We start from the raw sequence: 9,361 nt of genomic DNA on the forward strand, positions 1-9,361 counted from the left end.
CTATCTACCTCACTCTCACTACCTCACTATCTCCATTTGTATCACACAAAGACATTTTCACTGTTTCAATACATTACTCTATAGCTCACTACCACACAAACTCACTCACTGTTTACATCTCACTACTATAAAAGATTCCACTACCTCAATACCAAAATCTTGCACAAACTGACTTTTTCCTTCTCTCACTACCTCACTCTCCATCTACATCTTTATCACTACATAAATCTGTCTACTACACTATATTTATCTCAGTACTTCACTACCTCACAACTTCTCTCTCAAAAAATATAACAAATTCACTCTCTCACTACTTCGCTCTCTCACTATAACTCGCTACATCAATAACTCTATCTCACTACCTCACTCTTTCTATCACAGTAACTCACTTCTACTCTCTCTATCACTACCTCCCTATCTCACTAAATCACAACATCCCTCTCTCTAACTACCTCACTCTTTACTAACTCACTCTATCTCACTACATCACACTCTATCTACCTCACTCTCTCTCACTACCTCACTCTCTATTTCAATATCTCACTCTATCTTGCTACCTCACTCTCTCTCTGCTAATGCAATAAGTATCCCATATTTTGATTGAGAGGGGGGGGGGGGGGGGAATGGACGCCCACGGATTGTCAGAAACTTTGATGTGTGCACATAGGGAGGGATTATATAACTGCAAATGTGTATTATAACTTAGGCATCTAATGTGCTGATGGCCATAGTGCCAACACAAGTGTTCATTGTTTTAATGGCAGTACAGTATTAACACAGGGCAGAACGTGCTGCACTAAGAAAACGTTTGCTACAACCTGAAATGAACATCATAAAATTCATGCCTCCAAAGTTTCAAGGCTAATATGCAAGTAGATCACCTAGGCTAGTCTTTTAATTTTCATTCTGGGTCTTGTAGTCCTAGTTTTCTATTATAAAAATCAGGGGACAGCAAAAAAAATACGATCTATGTGCAGCACATATGTAGACAGAAAAAATTGAAAATTCTGCAAAAAAAATAGAAAGAAGTTGCTAGGGAATGTCACTGCCTCATGATGCTTCAGTCAAATAAGTTTGCCTGCCTTTACAGCCCACTGTGACTATATTCTGTACAGGAAACAGCTACAAAAAAATGACCAGTGATATAAAATATTCAACTATTACTGTACTCCTTCCACCATCAATTGGATCAGTATGTTGCCAACTTTTCAGCTGTGCGCTATTTGGACATGGTCTGTTAAACTGACATCATTTTATGATGTCTTCACACATTAATGGTGCCTAACAGTCGGAGGAGGGAAGGGAAAAATAAGTCTATGGTGTGTTTCAATCTCACTACATATAACAACACTACACCGCACAAACTCACTCTTTAACTACTTCACTCTCTCAGTCACTCACTAACTCACTCTATCTACCTCACTCTCACAACCTCACTATCTCTATTTGTATCACACTAAGACACTTTCACTCTATTTAACTACATCACTCTATATCTCACTAACACACAAACTCACTCACTGTTTACATCTCACTACCGTTAAAGCCTCCACTAACTCAATACAGAACTCTTTCACGGACTCACTTTTTCCTTATCTCACTATTTCACTCTCTGTCTACCTCACTAAATAACTCAGTCTACTACACTATACTTAACTCAGTACTTCACTATCACACAACTTTTCTCTCTAAAAATATAACAACTTCACTCTCTCACTACTTCACTCTCTTACTATAACTCACTACATCAATCACTATCTCACAACATCACTCTATGACAGTAACTCACTTTCAATCTCTCTATCACTACCTCCCTATCTCACTACATCACAACATCCCACTCTCTAACTACATCACTCTTTACTACCTCACACTCTATCTCACTACATCACTCGCTCTCACTACCTAACTCAATATTTCAATATCACACTCTATCTTGCTACCTAACTCGCTCTCTACTAATGCAATAAGTATCCCATATGGGGTTTTGGGGGGGGGGGTGATGGACGCCCACGGATTGTCATAAAGTTTGATGTGTGCACATAGGGAGGGGTTATATAACTACAAATGTGTGTTATGAGTAAGGCATCTAATGTGCTCATGGCCATAGTGCCGACACAAGTGTTCATTTTTTTAATGACATTACAGTATTAACACAGGGCAAAACGTACTGCACTTACAAAACGTTTGCTACAACCTGAAATGAACAGCATAAAATTCATGCCTCCAAAGTTTCTAGGCTAATATGCAAGTACCTCACCTAGGCTACACTTTTACTTTGCTTTTTGGGCCTTGTAGTCCTAGATTGATATAATAAAAAAAATGGAAAGCAAAAAAACTAGGATCTATGTGCTGATGAAATGAGGACCTAGAAAAATTAAAAGCTCAGCAAAACAAATAGGAAGAATTTGCTAGTGAATCTCACTGCCTCATGATGCTTCAGTCAAATAATTTTGGATGCCTCTACAGCCCACTGTGACTATATTCTGAACAGTAAACAGCTAATAAAAAGTGAACAGGGATGTAAAAAATTCAACAATTAGTGTACTCCTTCCACCATCAATTAGATCAGTATGTTGGAAACTTTTCAGCTGTGCGCTATTTGAACAGGGTCTGTTATAATTGCATCATTTTCTGATGTCTTCTCACATTAATGGTGCCTAACAATAGGAGGAGGGGAGAGAAAATGAAGTCTGTAGTGTGAGCTGTGTCTCTTTGATTACAAGATTCATAAAGGTACACATTACTTACCACGCCAACTTCCTGCAAATCTGACACCACGGGTCCATTCAGGTGGATACAGCAGCATGTGCATGGGACATCTTGTAGTATGTGAACACTTAAACAAAAAATGTGGCTTCATATTAAAACTAAAAAAAAGGAAGTTTTTACGTTGGGATCGGTGAGATTCTGATTTATGCTACAATCTACAAAGATTACATATAGGTGAGCAGAGGTAAACAACTGTAACTCAACCTGCTCTTTAGTACACCTAATAGCTATATCACAACATCACAAATTAACTCTCTCTATCTCACTACCTCGCAAATTATCTCTCTCACTACTTCACTCACTCTATATCTCACTAATTCACTTTCGCTACCTCTTTCACTACATCACTCTCTCTACACCTCACAAACGCACTTATTGACTACATCACTCTCTACCTCACTCTATCTACTTCACTCACTACCTCAATATCTCGATTTGTATCACACTAATACACACCACTCTATCTCACAACTTCTCTCTCTCAAAACATCACTACCTCACTCTCTTACTACCTCACTCTCTTACTACCTCACCCTCTAGCTCACAACTTCACTCTCTCTCTCTAACTCACTACCTCAATCACTCTCTTTCTCACTACCTCACTCTTTCTATCTCACTAACTCGCCATAAAAAGCCTGGGTGTCTATGCGCTTCAAAAGTTTCGAATAACATAACTCACTTTCACTCTCTTTCACTACCTCTCTCTCTCACTACATCACTCTATGCTTAGATCATTACCTCACAACATCCCTCTCCCTCCCTCACTCTTTCACTACCTCACTCTCCTATATACCTCACTCTCTCACACTATCTCACTCTCTCTCTATTTCAATACCTCACTCTCTCTCTTTCACTACCTCACTCTCTCTCTGCTAATGCAATAGGTATCACATATGCAAAAAAAGCTAATGCCGATAGAAATGCCAATGCCATTTATTTAGGGATACAAAAAAAAAAAAAAAAATAAAGAGCAATACCAAAACTCTACATATAATATTGCCGAGACCATTGCATTGTAAATGCTTGTTTTATTTTGTTGAAGTACTCCATAAGAGTGCATGTTTTTGAAGTCTGTCTCCCTCCTGTGCTACTCTCCACCCTTCCTTACCCATGTACCTTTGACCCCCTTGCTGCTGTTGCTTGCACCCACTTACTGTATGTGTTATTGCTTGCTACCACCAACTGCACATGCTGTTGCTTGCCCCCTTCCACCACATACTGCTGCTTGCCTTCAGTTGTTATCTGTGCAGTTGCTTGCCCCATCTTGCTCCGGATTGTTTCTTGCCCTACCTACCCCTCTCACCCCACCACCCCCTCCGAGCTGTTCTTCCAGGCCTCGTGCCATTGTCCATATTCCCTCTTCACTCACATGGCATAACAAAAAATGCAAGGACGTGGCCAGTGCTGGCTGCATCAGAGCTTTAAAAAAAAAAAAAAATAAATAAAAAAAAAATATATATATATATATATATATATATAGAGATAGATATATAGATAGATAGATAGATAGATCAATCCCTTCCTCCATCCCTCTTGTTGTTATTTCTTTCCCCCATCCCTGTGGTTACTGCTTGAGCTTGACCCCACCTTGCTATTATACAAAAATGTCCTATGACGAGGACACTAATAGCTTCTTCATGGAGCTTTTCTTTTTTCAAAGTTAGGCATGCAAAACGGCGCAGCGTCGCAATATCACTAAAAGATTGACAAATCTAACAGCTCACGTAGCTGATATCTATTAGCTTTGCCAATGCTTGCTTGCTTTTAATACTAACAGTAGGGTATAACAAGGGGTCTAATAATATTTTAGAGGGAGGGTGCTAATTCTTCCATCAACAGGCAGAGTGGAGATTTGGTATTTTAAAGACCTGTAAAGTACTCGGATGCGGCTGCAGTAAGATGTATGCCATCAACGCCAGCCTATAGGAGCTCAAAAACCAGTGCTTAGTTTGTTTCAGAAGTAGAATGAGGTGGGCTCCTGAACTCAATTTTGGGACATGGGAATTACTTTCTAATCACCAGACTTAGATCCAAAGTCAACAAGAGAAAGGCAGCAAATCGAAAAGAAGAAGGAAAAGATGGGATAACCGTGACAAATGGTGAAAGAGAAAAGGAAACTGCACGAGTGAAATCACGAGACATAAGTTGGGTGGTGAAAAAGGCAGCGCTTGGTTTTCTGTAACTTCACATTTGAGAGCTATGCTGGTGGTGGGCTCTTAAAAGCCACTCTGGCCCCGTCGCTAGCTTCTTTAGTCAATTATTTGCTTCTGTTCTTTGTTATTTTTATACAAATTAAGCCCAATCTTAGGTATCAGAGCTGAAACATTATTTTGAGCGCCTACGCACTAAGAACTATAGCTTCTTTGTCGGTTCTGAGTTTGTTTATGCAATTGCAAACAAGTAGGGTCGATTGTGCAAGTTGGTGGTGCAGAGTGCGCAGCAAGAAGTGCACAGAAAGCATGCAGTATAACGTGGACAGTTAAGTAGAGCACGTACATTGCACTAGGCCAAGGTCTCAAGAGTCAGACCCCGGGGCTTGTGAGTGTTCGTTCAAAGTCGTATTCCATGAAAAAGAGACTGCAAAGCCCACTGTAAACTTGTATGTGGCAGTGAGACTTTCTGCACCGTGTGAAATTTGGCAACCATTAATCACGCAGTGCCTCAGGGAAGCTGGCTCGCTCAGCCCGCAGCAAAGTAAAGTCACCAGAGAAGCAGCAAGGACACAGGACACACACGGACATGATTTGGTGGGAATTATTTTGCAATCATAGCCTGGAACTCGAAGACCCTAGTAACTACCAGGAATGCAATTTTAACTAAGGCCTCACTCACTGTCTCAGTGCCCCCGGCTGCGCATGAACTTTCTAGATCAGCTCTGCCTCACCCTGAAGCTGAAGACTAAGAAGCTGCGCCCTGCGCGAAATTTCATTCATTTGATTGGACTGAAGCGTGCGTGGCGTAACATTTAAAATACGTCTACGTGATGTCCCAGTACTGTGCGCACCCTGCTCTCAATGTCGACTGCATGATTTCGAGTTGCAGTTAAAAAAAAGTTGTTTGTTTTATTTAAGCATTTCTGTGTTAGAGTACAAATTAATTCAATTACTACTTTGTGTGCTGACGGGGCCCACGGAGCTCAGGGGCCCCCCGGGGGCCCCCCCGCAAAGCGTGGGCTGCGGGGGCCTTTGTTACGCCCCTGGATATAATCGACCCCTTCCAGGACGCAGGAATAATTTGTGTGCTCCTAACTTCCGCAAATTCTGGTGCCAGAATTTCGGCTAAAAAATCTAGGGGCAGATTTATGAAGGACTTGCGCCGCCGGTGCGTCACTTTTTCCCATGTTAAAAATGACGCACCGGTGGCGCAAGGCCTTCATAAATCTGCCCCCTGGGTTATATTTGGAGCCCGCAGGGGGTCCGCTGTTTGGGCCCTGGGAACTCCCTCTTTCCGTTCTTTCATTATCTGTTTTTTAATAATATCTGAATGTGATTCCGACAAGCCTTTATATCGCGTTTGATGGAATATACTGAGAATTTGTCTGCAAATATTCTCCATATGGATCATTGAAGTCGTTTTTTCGGTAGCAGACCCAGAAAGCCTCTGTAATATGTGAGTTTACTCCTCCAATGCCTGGTTCAGGAGTTGATTCACTGTGGTCCAGAATCTAGGGCCGTTTTTAGGTTTTGCCTCGCCAAAAAGATGCGCTCTGCGCATCTTTTTCGCGCAGGCGAAAACCTGATGAGAACTGTAGTGTGCTTTGGGTCGGCCCTCGTCATTCATTGGCTGGCTCCGTAAATGGAGCCTAGCCATTGGATGAGGGGCCTGTCCGTCAATGCCGGACCAGACACGGGGGCGTTCCCGACATTCTTTGGCTTTTGCCGACGTCACGCGACGTCAGGCGAAAGCCGGGAACGCCCCCGAATCTGTTCCGGCATTGCCAGCACTTCTGCGTCTCTCCTCCCCCGTTTCCCGCCCCGTGACTGGCCGGCCGGCCAATCCTAGCGCGGCCGGCCGGAAGTGCCCGCCCCCGGCAGCCCGGGGGAAGAAGGAAGACGGCAAAAAGTATGGCGGCGCCCGCGGGGCTCCCGTGGCCTGGAGGGAACCCCGGGAGATGCGGAGGACGTTGCCTCAGATCCCTCTGATGTGCCGTTCCAGTCTTTCTGTTCTACACTACAAAGTTTGGTTGATCAGGCACCTTCTGCCAAGTAAAAGCAAAGTATTTTTCTTTCTATGTTCTTCCTAACAGGTAGGCTAAGAGACTGGATATTCTGGTGACCAAGGTGTTTGTATGAGGCAGTCTGTTGTTAAGATCATGTAATGCTCTGCATCCGAGGACCTAGAGTGCAAAAGGGTTGTGGAAGTTACCCTCCACAGGCTGCAGGAACACGGAGCACAGAGCTTCCCCCGCCACCGAATACACGCAGGCAGGCAGCAGGAGTCTGGAGGCTACAGGCTGGATGCTGAGTCGCTTCTCACTAAAAGCGAAGGTGAGTGAGATGGTGTCCTCCTCTCCCCACCTCTCCTCGGCTCCTCAGCTCCTTGCCTCGGCTCCTCTGCTCCTCTGCTCCTCTGCTGGCCTTTGCTCCCCTGCTCCTCGCCTCCGCCTCCTCGCTCCTCGCTCGTTCGATGCTCTGACCCTGCACAGCAAGTATTGAAGAAAACAAGGGCTACCGACCGCCGTCCGTGTCCTCTCCCGCTGCAGACTGCAGGCTGCAGGAACACGGAGCACGGAGCTTCCCCCGCCGCCGAATACACGCAGGCAGGCAGCAGGAGTCTGGAGGCTAAAGGCTGGATGCTGAGTCGCTTCTCACTAAAAGCGAAGGTGAGTGAGATGGTGTCCTCCTCTCCCCACCTCTCCTCGGCTCCTCAGCTCCTTGCCTCGGCTCCTCTGCTCCTCTGCTGGCCTTTGCTCCCCTGCTCCTCGCCTCTGGGATAAACTAAAATACGCTTAATGTAAGTATAAACAATTTACTTAGCCTGTGGTTATCGTAAGCAAGTAATGGCTCTGTCACGCCTGTCAAATATTTCACTCGCATGGTGTAATGATATAATTTGTGATTAGATTTGTACTTAATTTCCATTAATGTTACTAGTTGCTGCACGTCCTATTATCTCGCTGCCATGGAACAGTGCCTCAGAGACAAAGAAACAGCGAAACGTTTTTCATAAGTGCACATCTGATTGTTGAAACAATGCATCTCTTAGCCCAATGAGTGAGTTGGTGCCTCGCTCTCCTTTTCTACCTGCAAAAGAAAGCACAGCTTGGTGCAAAAAAACGAATAGGACTTTTGTATAGCAAAACATATTTGTGCGTGGTGGAAGCAATGGATAAACTGTTGGGGGCGTGATTATGTGGTGAAGCATCAGACTTTAATTTACACACATGCATTCTATCATGAGTACATTCTATTATAGTACGAACAACCCAAACACCAACGGCGAACTAGTTAACTGCACCTCACACAAAGTTCCAACCAATTAGGACCTGGTGTGCTTCTTTTCCAGTGCCCGCCTATATACCGCTGCCAAGCAGAAATCGATTTTCACAAAGAAGTGGAATGGTGCTACTTGCAAATACATAGTTCTGTTGCATGTTTGTTATAGTTTGATTTGCCAGTAAAGATATCCTAATTAATCTCATTTGTGCTTTTCTAAGTATTCTTAGGCAAATGCTTTTTCTCTTGAAGCGTCTCGGGTATTCATGGATTGAAGTGTAACGCTTTTTCCCGTAGACAAGTTAAATGAGACAGGGCAACAGAATGCATTTACAGCACATCATTTTGCTTACCTGAATAATTGCTTCATCTGCCTCCTTTATAATGGCACACTCTATTTTCTATTCCTCTTTTCCATACGTTGAGTCTTGTATTAAATGGATTCCGTTATTTGATGTGAATTTTTTTATGTGCTAGTGAGATTGTATTACAGTGATTTTAACCTGGTTTTTGAAGGCTATCTGCTAATGCTAGTCTGTTGTCCCTCAACATGTTTACATTTAGTTAGTTGGTCTCTTCTGCTTTCTGCTTTTATTGTGCTATTTGCTTATCTTCTTGTGCTGCCATCTTGATGGGTTTCAGCTTTCTTGTACTGTTCCAGCTCTCCAACCTGCAAGGATATAATAGTGATGTGTGGCCAACTAGTAGGTCTGCTAGTGGCAAGCACGTCTATGTTGGTAGGGGGCACATATGCTAGCTGTAAGCCCTTCAGACTGGAACTTCTTGCTCTGTCATCAGATTAACACCAGCTTGTTACCCAAACGTCAAAATATTAATCCATCAGTTAGGGAGGTGGAAAGATGTTGGTTTCTCGGGTACGCTATAGAGATTCTTTCAACTTAAAACAAGCCTCTGATATAACTAAAGATGTTTTTGCTGTTCACTATTTTTGATAGGTTCCTACGTGATGGAATCAATTGCAGTGTACTAAAAAAAACAGCGAATACGCGCTGCTCCAGGGAAATGGTGCTACTTGGCCAGTTGGTGGTTTGACAAATTAGACCATAAAATCCAGCGGTCATGTCTGAAATATCTATGTTTTCAGTGCTTTGCTTTTTCCTAGATTCATTTGTATTGACTAAAGGAACTAGTCA

This window comes from Lissotriton vulgaris, unplaced genomic scaffold (assembly GCF_964263255.1).
Source record: "Lissotriton vulgaris unplaced genomic scaffold, aLisVul1.2 SCAFFOLD_8166, whole genome shotgun sequence".
Lineage (NCBI taxonomy): Eukaryota > Metazoa > Chordata > Amphibia > Caudata > Salamandridae > Lissotriton > Lissotriton vulgaris.